This window comes from Pleurodeles waltl, chromosome 4_1 (genome assembly GCF_031143425.1).
Source record: "Pleurodeles waltl isolate 20211129_DDA chromosome 4_1, aPleWal1.hap1.20221129, whole genome shotgun sequence".
Taxonomy (NCBI): domain Eukaryota; kingdom Metazoa; phylum Chordata; class Amphibia; order Caudata; family Salamandridae; genus Pleurodeles; species Pleurodeles waltl.
In genome coordinates, this window is record NC_090442.1 from 548,276,346 (window position 1) to 548,295,151 (window position 18,806).

At 39.0% G+C, this 18,806-nt stretch overlaps 1 protein-coding gene across 4 annotated transcripts in view; it reads left to right on the plus strand.

The window, feature by feature from the left end:
• The window catches only part of TFEC (transcription factor EC), a 612,796-nt gene that overhangs the window by 213,597 nt on the left and 380,393 nt on the right, over positions 1-18,806 (plus strand). The window lies entirely within an intron of this gene.

The window sequence follows — 18,806 nt, forward strand, 5'->3', positions numbered from 1 at the left end:
AGACTTCAAAGGGAAGGAAATTCCTTTCCTTCACTTTGAAGCATCCCAGGCCCCCATCACATGATCAGAAGAGAAATGCTTTGCATTTCTCTTCCGATAGCTTCCAGCGGGATGGGGAGTTGGCCTCTGATGAGGTCAGCACGCGATCGCACGTTGATGTCATCAGATGTCACTGGGGGGGCCAGGGGACCAGGGGTAGAAGGAGAAGGGTTTCCCCTTCTATCCCTGCCTTGGGCGGGTGGGAGGGTAGCCCACAGAGGGAGCGCTAGCCCTCCCTCCGAGCTCATGTGCGAGGACGTAATGGTTACGTCCTCAGCACAGGAGCACTGTGCTGGTGAACGTAACCATTACGTCCCCAGCACAGAAGCGGTTAATTTATTGAGACCTAACTGGACCTAGTGGGGGTTTGTGGCCTGTGGGTAGGTGTAGTTACTCACCTGCCCTTACCAATAATCCACTTTCCAGTAGGATTAGTTCTGATTCAGGAAGAATACGTCACAGAAATGCAAGGAAAAATTGAAATTTTAGCCATATTTTGAGTTTTCCAGGGCATGGTGGGTAAGAAAACTTTGTGGGATCCATGAGTGTCATGCCACCCTGCCCTCCTCTGGTTGACTAGTTTTCCGAAATGTCTACATTTCCCTGGGTGGCAGCCACGCCACAGGCCTAAAAATGGCAACTACCCCTTTTGTTATACTGGAGAATACATGGGCACTGTCTGTTTCTGGTCATATTAGGCATTGAGTCCATCTGAATCACTTTTGTAGCTGGCATTAGCTGATTCACAACTGGGGATGTACTTTGCTGTGCTGTACTAACAACTGGAACTGCTGGATAAATTGCGGGCAGCTGCATCACTGAACGTATAGAGGTACTCGGGAATGCCTGAACTGGACTCTGTGAGATTAGAGCTGTGGGTAGAGTTGGTACTGCGTTCTAAACTACTCTTTCAACTGTATGATATGGTGGGGCTGATTCATTAAAAGGTGATTTATAAACTCGTCTTCTGAGTCTGCCATCTGCAGCTGTCCTTTTACTCTCATCTGCTGTCTGCTCTATCTTATGTAACTGCTTCCTTTTTGCTTTAGGCTTTGTACTACCATCCCTTTTTTCTGTTATAGCTGGTACATTTTTACTCCATCCAGCGTATCTGATCTCCAAATGTTCTGTTCTTCAACCCATCTAATTTCTGCTGGTGTCTTTTCTGCCCTCCTCGTTCTATTCTCAAATTGCAGCATTTCTATTTGTCTTGCAACTAGTTTCCAAATAGCAAGCACTTCAAAATTTTTTAGAATCCTCAAATGAAAAGTTCTATAACATCAAAAAGTAATAAACTCTCCTTTGGAATTTTACACCATTGTTGAACCCTCCTTCTCTGTAATTTTACACCATTGTTTAATCCAAATGAATGACGAAACTCCTCTCACTTCTATCACCTCATATGTTGGTGTTCCCTCAGGAGGTGTTGGTTCACAATGGAATCAACACATCTCCTCTCAGCACACTTCGAAAAGATTTGAAACTTTTCATTTTGACACAATTTCGATCCACAAATACAAATTGTAAAGAAACACAGAAGTCATTTCAATCCCACAATCCATTTTTCAAGCTGTCCCCAACCAATAATAATACAGTATTGTACACCAATATGTGCACAGCTTTCTCACTAATGGACCAATCCCAGTGTGGATCAAATGATGTCACACTCACTTCACTCAAAAGCTGCAAGTCACTTCACAACAGTCCCCGACACAACTCACACATACACTAAATTCAAAACATTGTGAGCATTATAAAAACAAAAACCTGTCTGCTCACTATGGGTAGGGCCCAATAGCTTTGAAAGCTGTACGGCTTACACATCTAACCATAGCTTTTAGAGTAACAAAAATAAGACTTGACCAGCAAATCCCACTCTCATTGATATGGATCCTCTACGTGCCTTCAGGTTTCACCTAACATCAATCAACAACTCACACAAAGAAAACTACTGGTATTGTCAATGGTGGCTCATGACCAATACCTCACTGCAGACAATTAATTAACCAAGTGTCTCCATAGAATTGTGGGTTACCCATGGGTCTTAGACCACTAGGGACCCGTCAACAACATCAACCGTGGACACTTTTCAGCACAAAGTGCCACAATCACTTTAAGTACAATTTCTCCACAACCACCTGACAACATCACGCTTCACCTCAATTTTAGCAAAAGAGCAGCAAGCGCAAAACTCTACTCACACGTATACTGTAACATTTGTAACAGAACACTAAAACTTCATCAACCTCTCAACGGACCATAAAACAACTCACAATGTGGACAAGATTTTGAAACAATCAATCAAGATTCCAACAACAGAGTTATCAATCTTAATGCTGAACAAAATCATTGTCACCCCTCTCAAGGGACATAACTGTCACTCTGTTATCAAAAATTTGATAATACGCTTTCTCCTCCTGGTGAGGATTCGAAAACGCTTTTCAATGCAACAACAAAATTTAAACACCATGACCAATGTGGCTATGGAAACAAAACTACAATCTGTGGAAAGTTTAAAAGCTTTCTAAATAACCCCAGAGAAAAATAATGTAAATTGTGCACAAGATTAAGTTATACAAATAAAGGGAAACCATAGACTGACCAAATCTATGAAACAAATTTAGGGCCAGATTTAAGAAAAGTGGTGCTGCACCTAGTGCAGTGTCACTTTTATTGCGCCCGTTGGCCATAGTTAGGGAACTATTGTCAAAATCTTTGATGCTAGTTCAGAACTTTGCAGGATTAGCATAAAACATTATGAAGTTAATCCTACAAAGCCCATTGAGGCCCATTGTAAACAATGGGGTGTCTCCTTTTAATGCCTGCTCTGAACAAGTGTTAAAAGTGCTGAAAAAAAAATGCCACAAAGAAATCTCTTAGTTTTTTGCCCCATTTTTTCACCTCCCCCTAACCGAAAAATACCCCCTTTGCATACATTATGCCTGACGTAGGCATAATGTAGCTCAAAGGATTACAAAGTGGCGCAATGCAGCCATTGCGCCACCTTATAAATTTGACTTAGTGATTTTAGCCTCGTTGGGAAACATTTGTTTAAAATAAATTACACTAATGTGGCGCAATGAGGCGCTACGAGCTCTTAAATCTGTCCCTTAATCTGCTCAACATCAACACCATTACGCATTCCAAAGGTCACACTTAGTAGCAAAGAAACATGTTGTGCAACAGAAACAGATTTCAAATCATTTGTTGATGACATTAGTCAAGTCAATTTCACACATCAATATATCAAATTAGATGGACAGGGTGAAGGGCAACCTATTACTATCGCAAATCAGGACAAGCATGTGTGAGGCTAACACATGCAGGCAAAAAGAAAAGGTAGACAAAACATTTTGGAAAAGTCAACTATCTCGGGCTAAGTTAATCTAACTAAAAAAATAGACAGGTGTCAACATACTAACTCAATTAAAACAGAAGAAGGGGGACAATTAGCATTTCAACTGAGTATACCTTTCCTGGGATCAGCAGACAATTCAAGTTCATCAACAAAACAGTGAACCTTCAGCAAAGTCCATTAGAAGCACCATCAGGGGGAAAGTACAGAACACGGGCTGCACATGGAAATCAGGAAAGGTCTAAGGGGAGAAACCAACAATTCAAGAGCAAAGTGGGAATAACACTGGACGAGAATAAAAAGAGGAATGAAAGAAATTTATAATGTCCGTCCCCATTCTAAAGTATGCAAAACAATTATATTGGTTAATTTGATGAGTCCATGTTACGAAAAAAAGGGCAATATCCAATGAAAATGAAAACACAAGATGAATTTGCAACAACAATGAAGATTTCCAGGTCTGGGTGAAGTCATCTCTCCTTCGGTGCGAATCCGGCAATAACTAGCAACGCTGTATATATCTTGATACATTCCAACATCTTCCTATGGTTCACAACAGTTCCAACAGTTCTCATTAGACAAGATGATTAAACAATAGGCTCTGTCTTAATTCCAAATCTCCAGCTGTCGATGTACCACATTCAAGGTCAGTGGGGGAAAAACGTACACATAATACAATAGTACTCTTTACTTTTCACATGAAACAACCTAGTGGAAAAATTTATGTTAGGAAAAAAAAGGTGACTTGACATTTTATGTTACTGCAATATGAAAAGTCCAGGCCTAGTTAACCTAACACAAGAAATTAAATGTACTAATATCTTCATTATTAAAATACATAGAATATGCAATTTATGAATTCAGCATCAATATTATATTATTAGAATATGTAAAAGCATTTCAATATTGATTGCAATCTTTGGTAACGCATTACATTAGCTATGACGAGATGGGCATTTATGTTTCTGCACACTTGTAACTTTAAACTAATAAATCAACATAAATCATATTAATTTCTACTCTTAATAATTAAAATTATTCAACATTGTTAAATCGTGGCACAACATCTGCCATGGTAGGCACAATGTCCACCACGAATTAAAACGTGTACATCTTAAAATACACGTTCATGCAGCTGTCTAAATTGAGCTTTTAAATTTAAATATAAAAGTCCCCTAGTGCTGACATCTGTGCCATTAAAGAATTACTAAAACATACGTTCCAAAACACATACAAAACCATTCACAATGCCAGCTGTGGGCCCAGCACATTACAACATTCACATCAACAAACAGTGCCATTTAAGGGCCCATCACTTTCAAATGCCCACAGAACTAACACAGCAATCACATTGTCTGGCAACTGGTGGAATATGTGGACTGGTGCTTGGTTACCGGTTAGTGTGTAGTGACCAGCAGCAAATCACACCGCCAGCCAAATGCCAGTTCACACATACAACCAGCAAGATGCCATCCACAAACACCACCAACCAGGTGCCAGTCAGACACAGCAATCACACTGCCTAGCAGCTGATGGAATGTGTGGACTAGCATTTCAGTGATGGTATGTGTGTAGTGGCTTGCTGCTGGTAACTAAATACACACTGGCAGCCAGTGCAAACACACTAAGAGACAGATGCCAGCCACACATACTGCCAGCCAAATGCTACTCAGATATCACCACAAAGCTCCTCACCACTTTCATTTCTAAAACACTCCCACAATGAACAGATTACAAACACAAAGCACATATAGGAAATAATAAAACATCCAACTAAAAAGAGCACATTTTTTTTCAAAAAGAAAGAACCAATATATTGTTAGGATATGAACTATGAATATCACTGCATACACAACAGGTGTAACTAAGCACATCAAACTACTGGCAATCAGCCATCTAAACAGATAATATATTGCAATACTGACCGCAGTCAGTTCCCTTTTACTGTCATGGTTGCTCTCAATACTTGAGTTGTGTATGGTACAATTTAAAACACATGGACACACAGAGGCCAAGATAAGAAGGACACTCAAGGCAGAACATATTACTCTCCTCTTTGGACACAGACTGTACATCTCAGACAAGTGAAGTCTTTTTTGGATGTTGGGGGAATGTATTCAGGAAAACGGTGATCTTTCAATCTAGCCACATCCTCCACCACTCTGACTCTAGGAACACTTGCCTGCTCAACTGCACTAAGGCTGCCTATTACAGAATGCTGAAAGTGTACAAAAGTCATCTTGGATTCTGGAGAATGATCTTTGAAAACAAAATAAGCAGTGAAGCATGTCAAATGAAACAAATGTACAGTCAACCTCTTCTACCTTGTATAGGGCTTTCAAGCAGCATTGTAAGGCTCCAACGTTTGATATACTCTAGCTACACCTCCCATGTGCTTGTTGTAGTTTAGAATGCACATTGGTTTGCACACTTCTGCAACCTGGCCCCCTAATAGTCACAGACACTGTACCTTTATCATGAATAGTTGTCAGCATCTGGGCATTTCTTCTGTCTTCTGTTTTCTGTCACAGCAAGGAGTTCATTACTACGCAACGTATTGCTCTGCCCCTTTCAAGTTTTTTGCACACAGGGGTAACCTTTATGGTTAGAGCGGATTGTACCACATGCCACAGAGCCCACTCTAAACAATTCTTTAAATAATTGCACACCTGTGTGGAAATTGTCCACATATAAATGGTGACCCTTGTGGAAAAGTGATCTGGCAAGTTCCCACATAATTTTCTTGCTGACTTCAAAAGTGGAAGGACACCCAAGGTGGTCAATTGAAGAATCCCCACCAGGGTACTTTCTGAAAGTATACGCATATCTAGTGGCATTTTCACACAGCTTATACAGTTTAATATCAATCCCATCAGCATAGTTAAACCCCAGAACTGCTTAATCTAATGAAGTTTTGGGGGTAACTCTGGAGTAAGTGTATACTCTGGTGTGCTGTCCCCCAAATGCTGTTCTGCACGCAAATTAGTTTGCTCAACAATATAATTCATAAACATATCATCAATTACCAGCTGTAAGAAATTAATAAGTAAAATGTTCTCTGTATTATCTCTGCATCCTGAAAGACCACTAAAGACAGGCAAAACAGACTGCGCCATGTTAGGGGCGACTCAGGGTTCAACATTTCCAATGCGAAGACTCTAGGGTTACAGGCACCTGGTCGCAGTCCAGTTTTCTCCTGCTGCACTACCGTCATATCACTGTCCTCCTCTAAAAGAGACACTTCATCAGCACTAATAGTGAATCCATCATCATTCCCCTGGAACAGAAAATTCCCTGCCAGAATCTTCATCTTGGTCCTGTGCCTCAAATGCTAAGTCAGTCTTAGAGCCATGTTCAGAGGCAGATTCAAAAAGCAAACCTACAACATGCTGGAAGGTCAGGTTATGGGAAGACATAATGCAGCACTAAACAATGTTGTGTCAAATTAGAACTCAACAAACTCAGCTGTATCAAAGAGTAAATATAACGGTTGACATATAATGAACTTCAAAAAACTCTCAATACAATGCACACAATAAAGTGGATCCTCTAAAATGATACTGCTCACTTTCCACAGACAGCTAGGCTGAGGTACAACTTCAACTACTCTGCATAGACACAGCAATCACCAACAATATCCCACTAGAAAGGAAAAACAAAAAAAACAAAAAAACACACAGAATAACACAATGTAAACAAAAATTAAAAAAATATAAGCTAAATATGCTAAAATTATTTCAAGCATTAAAAAGTAAAACATTCAAGCAGGGCAACAATACACAATTGAAGTAAATATTACAAAAGCGTTTCCTTACCAAACACATGCAGCTAAAGCCGGCAGGTCTAACAGTGTCAAAACCACAAGCAGGAGTCACCACCAAGGAACACCAGTTTACACACACCACCACCTCCCAGCCACACACATCCCCAGCCAGAAGCCATCCCACGCACACACCATCAAAATCCCCAGTTCAAAGATACCATCAGTCAAACACCAGCCACTCACCTGTCTACACAAACCACTAGCCAAACTGCAGTACACACACACACAGTCAGCCAAATGCTAGTATATGCAGACCACCAGCCAAACACCAGTTATTGCAGACTAACAGCCAAACTCTAATTCACACCCACAGAGAAAAGTATTACCTGATATCTAGTTGCTTTATGCCCCCGGCACAGAACATGATCTGCTCCCTGGAGGGAGGAGTAGGGGGCATAGGAAACGTCCAAAACATATGCCCAAAAACATTCACAAATGTTACATTCCCAGGTGTCTAGTGGTTTTCTGCCCACTTGGAGGCAGATCAACCTAAAAATGGCTGATCGGTCCCCCGGGGGTGAGAAACAGCCACAACCTGTAGTGACATTTGGGATTGATTTTTGTCCAAAGGGCCACTCCTTGACATGTATCTATAATGATCCTCAGTGTCCAGTTGTTTTTTACCTCCCTTGGGGGAAGATCAGACTGAAATAGTGGGGCAGAAAATGGCCAAAATTTGTGACAACTAATGGGAAGTGACTCTTGCCTGTGGTGCAGGTCCCCGACATGTATGTATAACAATCCCAGGTTTCTAGTGTTTTTCTGCCCCCCCATGAGATTAGATAAGGTTAAAAACATGGCAGGTATGCCCACAGATGGGGCAAAAAAATCGCAAAATATTTGTCAAATAATGGGCGTCGCTCCCAGTAACAACAGAAAATCCCTGGTGTCTAGTGCGTGTGGTCCCACTCACGTTCCCATAAAAGGAATGCACTGCAAAGGGAAAGGAAAATCTCTTTCCTTTCCGCTGTGCACCTCTTTGTCCTTCTGATCCTTTCATGGATGAAAAAAACGTACCTCCATCCTCACGCGCTGGAAGCAAATGGTCGGTGCACTGTGCGCATGCTGATGTCAAGAGATCACGGGGGTGGGGTCAGGGGTAGCAGCAGAAGCACTTTTGTTCTCATCCCTGTTGGGGGCATGAGGCACGGAGGCCAACAGGGAGAGTTCCAGCTTTTCTCCTTTGGCAGGTGCTAGGACTTGCTGGACACATCCTTAATAGCTGAGCAGCAGTGCTGAGGACACGTCCAGCACGTCCTTAGCACCCAAAGGGTTAACTGAGCATATAACAACAAAACTGTCAAAACAGAGTGCAACACAACAACTGAAGTACAGTACAACAGATATCATATTGGAATAATGTAGCACAAAAACACAGCAATGCAGTATGCAACAGGACACATTGTCACTACAATAAAACGCCACAAAACAAATGTACACAAATGTTCTTTTCACACATCACCACCTGCAGGTTCCTGTTTTCATAATACTGTGGCAAAATGTGTTTGTGGTAAGGACTGCTTTAACATATTGCCAACGACACAAAATAGCAAGAGACAAAAATATTTTGTGAGCTGCAGAGTGGAATGATTGGTGTGTCATTTTGGTATATTAAAATGTATATGTGGATCCTTCAAAGCACTTATAAATAATGCTGCAAATCTTGAAATCATTTCTCTTCAGTGCTGGATGCCTCTGGGTGCCTTTTAGTCAGGCTACCACAAATTAGCAATTTTTTAATACAAATTTATAGCTACATTTTTATTTTTGCATATTAATTTTGTATGCCAAATGATGGGCACATAAGTCATTACCATAACTAAGACAAGAGTTACCAGTGTACATACACATTTTCTGGTGTTTTGCATGGGATGTATTTTGAAATGTTTTGCTTCAAAACAGGGTTTAAACTACAGATCCAAAGGCAAACTGAGGCTACAGTCAGGTCCCAGATGAATCCCAGTATTCTTGCTTTAGTCTTAGATGATGGTTGAATAGCATGCCATTGGTTCGGTGGATGAAAGAATCCAGGGAAGGGTCAGGGAAATTCTAATGCTAGCATTTCTGGTGTGATAACCAGGACTTTTCAGGACTATGGGTCTAATTACGAGCTCATAATTGAGTCACGGCAATGCTGCTGCCCGCAGGGGGCACCAGCACTCTTGTAACTCGTACTGTTTGCATAGCAGACATTACTAGGGTGGTGGGCAGGGGGACCCCTACACTGCCCAAGGCCTGGGCATGGGCAGTGCAGGGGCCCCGGCACCTCTTCTCCACCAGCCTTTTCATGGCATTAAAGTTGTAATCAGCAGGGCGGCGCTGCATACAAATCATATTTTTTAAATTAATAATATTTAAAATTAAATTCAACTAAATACATTTTTAAAATGAAAATTTTGCATTTTTTATTTTTTATGAAAAATATCCTAATTAGAATATTTAAATAGTTCATTGAAAAATATCATTTTAAAAATATATCTTTATTTTTTATTTTTGGATTATTGTTACTTTGTTATGATTTAAAGTTTAAATAATTTAACAAATGTATTATTAATAGTGATAAAATATTTGTATATGTTATTGTTTAAATATGAATATACAGGTTTGTAGTTTGGTTAGTGTGCTTTAAATCAAATTTCAGTTTATTCTATAGATCACCAATTGTGTGTAAGTATGGAGTAATGATTATATATGTAGAATGTTTAGTCTGCAGCACCTTGTATAAAATAAAATAGATTGCAGTGGAAATATTAAATTTCACTCATTAAGGACCTCATAACGAGTGAGGTGGTCTTCAGACCACCACCCTTGCGGTGGCACCGCCGCACTCCTGGCAGTCTCACCACCACATTTTGACTCAATCAGGAATGTGGTTCCGGAAGGTTAGACGCCAGTCAGAGTTGTGGTCAACCACAGCGGCACTGAACTCAGTGCCGCCATATTGATTACAATTCAGCTTTCTGCCAGCCTTTCCATGGCGTTCAACCCCCCTGGAGAGCCTGGTGGAAAGCCAGTCCTGGAGGCCACAGGAGAGCCTGTTCTCTGCCCATGGCATAAGCAGTGCAGGGGGCCCTCTGTCCATCACCCTGGGAATGTGCACTTTCTGCTTTGCAGACGGTGCACATTCTGAGTGTGATGGTGTGCTGTACCGTAGCATTGTTCTCACCAGTCAACTCGGCTGGGAATGTCATAATACAATGTTCCCGGCAGTCAACCCAATGGGATTATTGTAATACGACTTGGGTGGATGCCATCAGCATGGCGGTGGCATCCTCTGCACGGCATTGCAGTCCTGTGGTGGGGCCACCAATGTCATAATGAAGGCCTTAGTGTTGCACACCTTCCCAAAATTGGCATAGATTGAAGTGGGATTATTAAATGTCACCCCTTAAGTGCCCCTAAATTGGTATAGATTGAAGTGGGAATAGTATTGTCACCACTTTACTGTCAAACACCTTCAACAAATTGTTTTAGATCAGATTTTGAATAATAAATGTCACCCTTTTAGTGTCCAACACCTTCCCCAAAATGGTTTAGATTGGACAGTGAATAGTAAATGTAACACCTTTGGCATCCACCACCTTCTCCAAATTGGTGTAGATTGGGGTGGGGATAGTAAATGCCACCCTATTAGTGTCTGACACCTTTCCCAAATTAGCATAGATTGGAGTGGGAAGAGTAAATGTCAGCCTTTTAGTGTCCAACACCTTCCCCAAATGTTCTTAGATTGGAGTGGAAATAATAAAAGTCACCCCGTTAGTGTTCAACATCTTCCCCCAATTGGGTTAGATTGGAGTGGGATTAATAAATGTCATCCCTTTAGCGCCCACTAGCTTTACCAAATTTGTATGGATTGGAATGGGAATACCAGATGTCACCCATTTAGTTTCCAACACCTTCCCCATTGGGGTTAGGTTGGAGTGAGAATAGTAAAGGGCACCTCTTTGGTGTCCAATACCTTCCCCCAAATTGATGTAGATTGAAATAGGAATAGTATATGTCACCCCTTTAGTGCCCAACAGTTTCTTAAAAAAGGGTACTTTGGAGTGTGATTTAATGTTATAATTCTATTGTGGACTCATTTGTTTAAATGTATGTAGTAGAAACAGTTTGTGTTGTTGGTGATCAGTCATGTCATAAAATAGTTTGTTGTATGTTGGAAATAAATAATATTATTATTCACATAATTTCATAGACTAAAGACATGTGACACATTTTTTTAATTGTATTTGTTCTCAACGTTATTTAATGTACATTTTTACACATAAATATTGCACCTTCAAAAACAATATTTATCTATAAATTAATAAATGAAACAGTGTTTATTTTTTTTAAGTATTAAACAAAAATGTAAATAATATTCAAGTAACATTGTATGTTGTAATTTCCACTGTTATCCATTGTTTCCCTTTTTAACATTTCTTCAATTGCTTTGTATACATATTTTCAACATCATTATACCATACATTTACTCAATATATGCTAAATATTTTTATACATTTCATACTCATATTTCATTTGTGCTTTACAAATGTTTAACATTTTTACAACATTTTTGACATGTTGTACATGTTTAGTAATTTGTAACATTTTAAATGCATTTATTCAACATTTCAAAATTATTTTCTTTTCATTTGTATGGGGATATTGTTTATTCTTGTTTTATTTAGCTGCCACTCTTTTATTGCTACTTTCTATTTTGTAGTCTATGTGTTTCAGTTTTAGGCTATTTTCCTAGATCCATGTTGTGGTAAGGTGCTGCTGTTTTTCAGAACAGGTAAGTCCCTTGTTAAGGTTTTTTTATGGATTTTGAGGGTAATAAGGGTGTGGGGGTAGGTCTAGAAGGTACAGTGTTGTTTCTGTGGTTTTGTGGATTTAGCTATATTATTAGAAGTATTTTTTACTAATTTGTAGCTTTGGGTTTTCATACTCTGTTTTAGTAATGTATCATTCTGTTATGTTACACTGTTTTATGTAAGTTAATTCATGATTAAGTAAGATGTATATGTTTTTTTGGGAAAGTAAAGTATTTTGTGGGTGGGTTTTCTTGTTTACAGTTTTTTGTCTACAAATGTGTGCTTTGGACATTGGGATTTACCCTTTTTCCTTTTTTAAGGGAATGATGTTTGGTTTATAATAAACCAATGTTTTTTACTTTGATTTTTTTAATTGGGTTTCCATGTCTTTTACACTTTTTAAAAATGTACTTTTTTTGGTTTGTTTGCTGCGTTAGTAGCCATTTGGCTAACAGAGTGTCCCCTTTCAAAGCTGTCAGTAATGTTGCTCTTTATGTAATGCTTCTATAAATTTATAAAGTGTAAGTTCGGTTTCTGCTTAATGTGGATTTGAAGGTTCTGTGCCATCCTTCCACTGTGTTGTCTGTTTTGGCTTCCTGTGCCAAGGTGGTGTCATAGACATTCCACCATGCTGTTTGGAATTTGGCTTGGTGTCTGTGTCCAGAGAGATGCATTCTGCCAACCCAAGTATGCTTGAAATAATCCATTAGGGGGCTTAGTTTCTTTCCATTTTGTTGGTAGAACGGGCTTTTTATTAGTACATTGTAGTAGTTGGCTAGCTCTGTGACAGGGGCATAAGCAAGGCTATATTTTGTTTGATTTCAAATAATCATGGATTGCTCAAAGTCTATGATCAGGTTGTGTGAACTTCTGGGAGCTAGTGTTCACCTCTTTTATATCCTTCAATACCTCCCTTACTTCTATTTCTGTCACATTTGGGGTAGTGGTTTTGTTCTCTCACATGAACTACAACATCTTGGGATGTTGTCCATCCCATAGCATGTATTGGAATAATATTTGGTACATTTCCAACTTACATTTTCTGTTGAGGGTCCTTCTTGGTTGTAGGCGTGGCCCATGTGACTTAGTAACTGCTTTCCTTTCTGGGATGTCATATATTTGTCTGTCCCTGTTATTGTATCTGAAAGTAGTGTACTAGTGTAAATGTATAAAATATTTAAAGGTTTATTTGTTTGTTATTTACATAAAAAAATATATAACTACTTCTGTTCCTAGTACTTACGTGTGTTCTATTAGGATGTTTCACACTCTTTCCAGACTTTCCTGTGGGGGTGTTTTAATGTGGAGCAAGTGCTTTAATTTCTGTTGGAAGAAAAAATGCCATTTGCATTTAAAAGGTTCATTTGTTGGTAGTTTGTAGAGGCTGAGGTTGGTATTTTAATTTTTATTAGCTATTTGGGTGAGTTTATATTTTTTAATAATTTATGTATACTTAACAATATCTTTTTGCTGGTTTGTGATACTAGTGATTTCTCTGGCAGCCTATCCCTTTTCAAAGTCAAAGTGTTTTCTTTTAGGAAGTACAGGTAAAGAGGTAGAAACTGGAGAGTGTTATTTGCTATTTTATATTTTAAAGTTTGTTTACCAGTAAGAGCCTTATTATGAGTCTGGCGGTCCAAGGACTGCCAGACTAGCGATGGCGGTTGGACTGCCGCACTCCAGGTGGTACAATCAACACATTATGACCCTGGCAGTTGGAGAATAACGTAAGATATATAGTTTGATAGTTTTGAATATAATTGTATTTGTGTATCTATCTATCTATCTATCTATCTATCTATCTATCTATCTATCTATCTATCTATCTATCTATCTATCTATCTATCTATCTATCTATCTATCTATCTATCTATCTAATATATTTGGGTTGAATGGTAAATATTTTTGGTGATGTAATATAGTTTGTTTTTTATTTAAATATGTTTAAAATGCTTTAGGTTGTTTTTAAATAATTGTTTTAGGTAAAAAAAAGTGTTTATAAAAATGTATTAATAATGCAATGATTTGGTAAAATAGTCGGTATTGTGTGAATTTACATTTTTGACATAGTATATATTTTTTTAAAGGCTACATTTGTTTCCCGATATTTCTGCTTTTGATGTAAGTGAAAATCAATAGGCCAAGCTTGCGGGGGTGGTCGGCCTACCGCACTCCTGGTGGTCAAAGTCGTGGTTAGCCACGGCAGCGCTGAGTTCAGCACCACCGTGCTGATCATGACTTCCCTTTCCGCCAGCCTTTTCATGGCACGGTCCCTGCCATGAAAAGGCTGGTGGAAAGGCAGTGCTGGGGGCCACAGGGTGGCCCCTGCACTGCCCATGACCATGTGGTAGGCCATACAGGGGCCTCAAGGCCCTGCACCCTCCATGTGACGGCATTGGCCTCAACTCCCTGAGGAGCAGAGGCCAATGGCCCCACACTGTTTCCACCAGGCTGACTGGCAGAAACCTCCTAATACAGAGGTTTTCACCCGTCAGCACAGTGGAAACATTGTAACAGTCCTGGGGGGGAAACTTCTAGCTTTGTAGTGGTCTCCTCCCTACAGGTATGGCGGGCCAACGGTTGGCCCATCAAACTCGTAATGAGCCCCAATATTTTTAACATTGATATTTGTGGTTTTTCACTTAAGTATATGAAGTCAACATTATGCCAGTGATCAGGGCCTGAAGCACTTAGGGCCTGATTTATGGAACGTTAGTGCCGCCTTTGCATAATTTTGTGACACAGAAGCGGTGTAAACTTACAAAATATATTTTTCTTTTGTAAGTTTATGCTTAAGTGGTCCTTTAAATAATTCATGCAGGTGTATTTTAACATCACCCTTTCTATATCACAATAACCTACATGGAGTCATTCTTCAGTGCAGTACACACAATCAGCTACCCCGTTAGTGGTCAATGTCTAAACAGTTGGCATAATGATTTCAAACAGATAATATAGGTTTATGTGGTTTGTTAGTTTTCATCATACCATATCTCAGACTAATAAAACATGTCTTCAAAGCCAGATTCTTCCATCAATCCATGTTCAACCTCTTCATAGTTTAAGAAAGATTGCTTGTGTCTATGTTGCATTATTATGTGAACCATGGGGCCTATTGTGTATATAACACTCTTAAGTATTCACATGTGATTGCTTTCCCATACAAGTTATGTCTCAGGTCATATATATGTCAAATGAATACGATGTAGTTTTCAAATATTAAATACCAAAGACAATATCTGGTAGAGTAAGGGAGTTTAACATAATAAAAGATTGGATATCACTCTAGGCAGATGACTTATAAGCGTGACGTAATAGATATATATTTAAGTAAACAGATATATTTACCATATTACTTCTTCCTACTTAGTAATTGTTTGTAATTGTGCATCTGACTGGATAAGTGTGAATTGATGCAACAAAGAAATTTATTTTGAACTCTCCTCTCCCTTAAAATCCAAAAAGTAGCATGTTTATCAATGCTGTGTCCAACTTTCAAATTCTGTAAATATGAATTATAAATGTAAAAAGTTTGAGACTTACCATTACACCTATACTATTACACACAATAACAATCATTATGCAATTACCTATTGTACAACCAGCTCGCAGAACAGAAAGTTCTGAAACCACACCTCCAGTTTCGACCACTGTTCAAATTTGTGCAGAAGACTTCAGTGAGGACCCAACGCTTACTGGTACTGTTCTGGATGAGGAGCAGCCTAGTCCATTAGATCTGTCTAACAGGGTGCTAGAGTGAATCTCACTGTGCCTGTCACAACATATAACAGCCTTATAATGTCTCCTCCTCTACAACAGCCAGTAGTTGTCACTTCTCCCTGTGGCCCAAAATCACAATCTACACCTACAGTGCGCACCCCAGTTTTGGCTCCTGTTTTGGCAATTGAAACTCCTACAACATCTGCAGGTGAACCAGGACCCAGTGTGATGGAGCCAACCATGCCAAAGCAATAGGGCATTGTGGCCAGGGGGAAGCCACTATTTGAACAGCAGAGTGAGGCTACTGATGCTCATGGTTTTAGGGAACTATGGACTACAACATCATTGGTGCAGCCTCCTGGCATGAAGTACAGAGGGGCTAGATCATAGAGCTCTTCAGAGACAACAACGAGCTCATGAGTGACATTAAGCAGTTGTAGAAGGAGCACAATGACCTCACTAAAAGGCAAATATCTGTCCAGAGCTCATTGTCTGGGGTGGTGCAAGAGGGGTTTAGGGACATATGCAGGGCTATTTGTGAGCCATCTATCACGTTCTGTGGACCCACAACATCAGCGGAACTTACAACAGCCTCTTCCACAGAGAAGGAGACCCTGCAACCCCAGGAACCACCTGCCATCACCTCTAGGTCTGCAACTGTTCAGTCAACAGTCCTGAGGAGGAGGCTAATCATCAGGACCAGTGGGAAAGGATCTCACCAAAACCATCACCAAGAGGTGCAAATAATTTTCTCCTGTGAATCTGCAACACTGACTTTTGGGACAATTCTTTAAAGTACACTTGCATTCTGAGGATTATATTTAGTTTGGGCATGCTTTCTAAATATTTTTGATTGGACGCGTAAAGATCTCATCAATCATGATGGTCTATTTTGTTTTTGATAGTTAACTTGTTATTTTTGAGAACTTGGACATTTTTTCCTGGTTTTCTATTCCCAACTTAATCATTATACATGTCGATTTCAAAATATTTAATATTTTTCAATACATTTAAATAGTTTGTTGTGCTACTCTTCTAATTCTGCTGGTTTTGTCAAATGTGTTTTTAAAGGTTCATTTATTTTCAACTTTTCAAATAAAACCCACATATATCATTTTACAATATTCATGGCTCAGTAGACATATTAAAACAAAAGTTCATGGGTTATCTGCAAAATGATGCACATTTTGGTGTTTTCCAGAATAAAAAATGATTCATTATATTTAATAAAATTATCCAGTTCTGCTCTTCATGTTTTACTATATATGCAGATTTCACATTTTAGGAATTTACCTTTACCATCACATTACATACGTATATATGCATATAAATAAATATATATAACACCAGAGTATTAGCCATTCATAAAAATACATACTGCAAAGATGCCAGCAGTGAAAAAATATTAAAATGTTAGAACAAAACAAAGTACCACAACAGGAACACTTTTACAAGATGTTACATCTGTATAGCACAAATAAGGGAACGTGCCCATTCAATAAATCAACGCTTCTTTTATGCTACTGATGACCAATGTAAATACTTGTGTGGTAAAGACTTGCATGGTAAACGTAAGTGTGATATAAAAATAATTCAGGGTAATAACTTCATGGTAAGGGCTGTTTCCCATTGTCATCTTGGATAAATGGAATGTTACACCACAGGGCAATGTTAAGGAGCATATAACAGACCACTGCACTGTTATCTTGCACACTTTCTCATGTGAGTAGAGGAGGGCTCCACCAGACTTATCCAGACAATGGAATCTAGCTTTCAGGAGCTCAAAAAAACGCTTCACAGGTCTACATGTTTTACCATGCACCTCATTGAAGCAGATTCCCCAGGAATTTTTGGATTTCTCAGTGGTGGTAACAACCAAAGTCTATTTGGATATGCTCAGTCTCCAACAAAACATAAAATATGAACATAATGTAATTTTTAGAAAATTTAGCAAGGGTGACATATCAAAATTATGGGATTATCACATATAATCACAGAGAGCCCTTACCAACAAGCCAGGCTCTCACATTTCCAAGCTGTACCTTTTGCTGTTGTATACTGCTATTGTGTTGCACGAAAGAATCATGGATGGATCCAGGGAATCACATACACACGCTGGCAATGTACAGATCACGTAGGCAAACCATTGCACCTTTACCAAATTGTTTCTTGTTGCAGGGCACTTATTACCTCTTGTGTAGTGGTACCATGGCAATGTGTGTTCCATCAATGGCACCTATGGAATGTGAAATGAACCCAATTCACACAATTACGCTTTCACATTATTAAAGTGATCAGCACTACTTGGCAAATCAGGTGAAGCTGTTCCTGTCAGCATCACTGCCATGAATTCCTGCAGTACACCGATAAATGTTGCTTAGGACATGCTATTGCATTCTCCTACAGGTGCAGTTGTTGTAGGATTTAGGTTCAGACATAGAAGTTGTGGCTCAAGCTGATTGCATCAATCCAAGATAGTTTGGTGGTTCATGGTGAATTTCCTGATAATTTCACATTCCTGCATGGTGGAAATGTCAAGAAAAGGGCACAACATTATAGGATGCTGTCTATGCACTCTGGCAGGTTTGGTCTGTGGAGGTTGGAGGATGTCTCTGAAATACAATATTTAAAACGATGAGTATACTTATACATTAAATAACATAACTCATTTTCTTTACTATTTTCTCTACTATGGAATACAAAAACATTATGAAGTTATTGATTATTACTCTCACCTCACTACACATACATATGAATTACATTTTCCCCTAAATGTGTTTACCTTCGGCAAAAAAAGGGGTTTAATTACACATTTTGCAATGTATACTTTACAAAACTGAAAGGGAAAATAAAAAAGAATGAACACTCACAGAAGGTCATATATTATTTAAATCTGTAAAATCATATCAGGAATGGAGAAGATTACCTTTTCACTATGTATGATTTTTCCTGTTTATTTTTTAGGTTAAATTTAAAAATTTGTCAGTGGAGGTTGGAACAGTACTGCCTATAATATAGATATACAGTTCACTTCTACCATTGTACACAAAGAATGTTAGCCTTCAACAAGAGC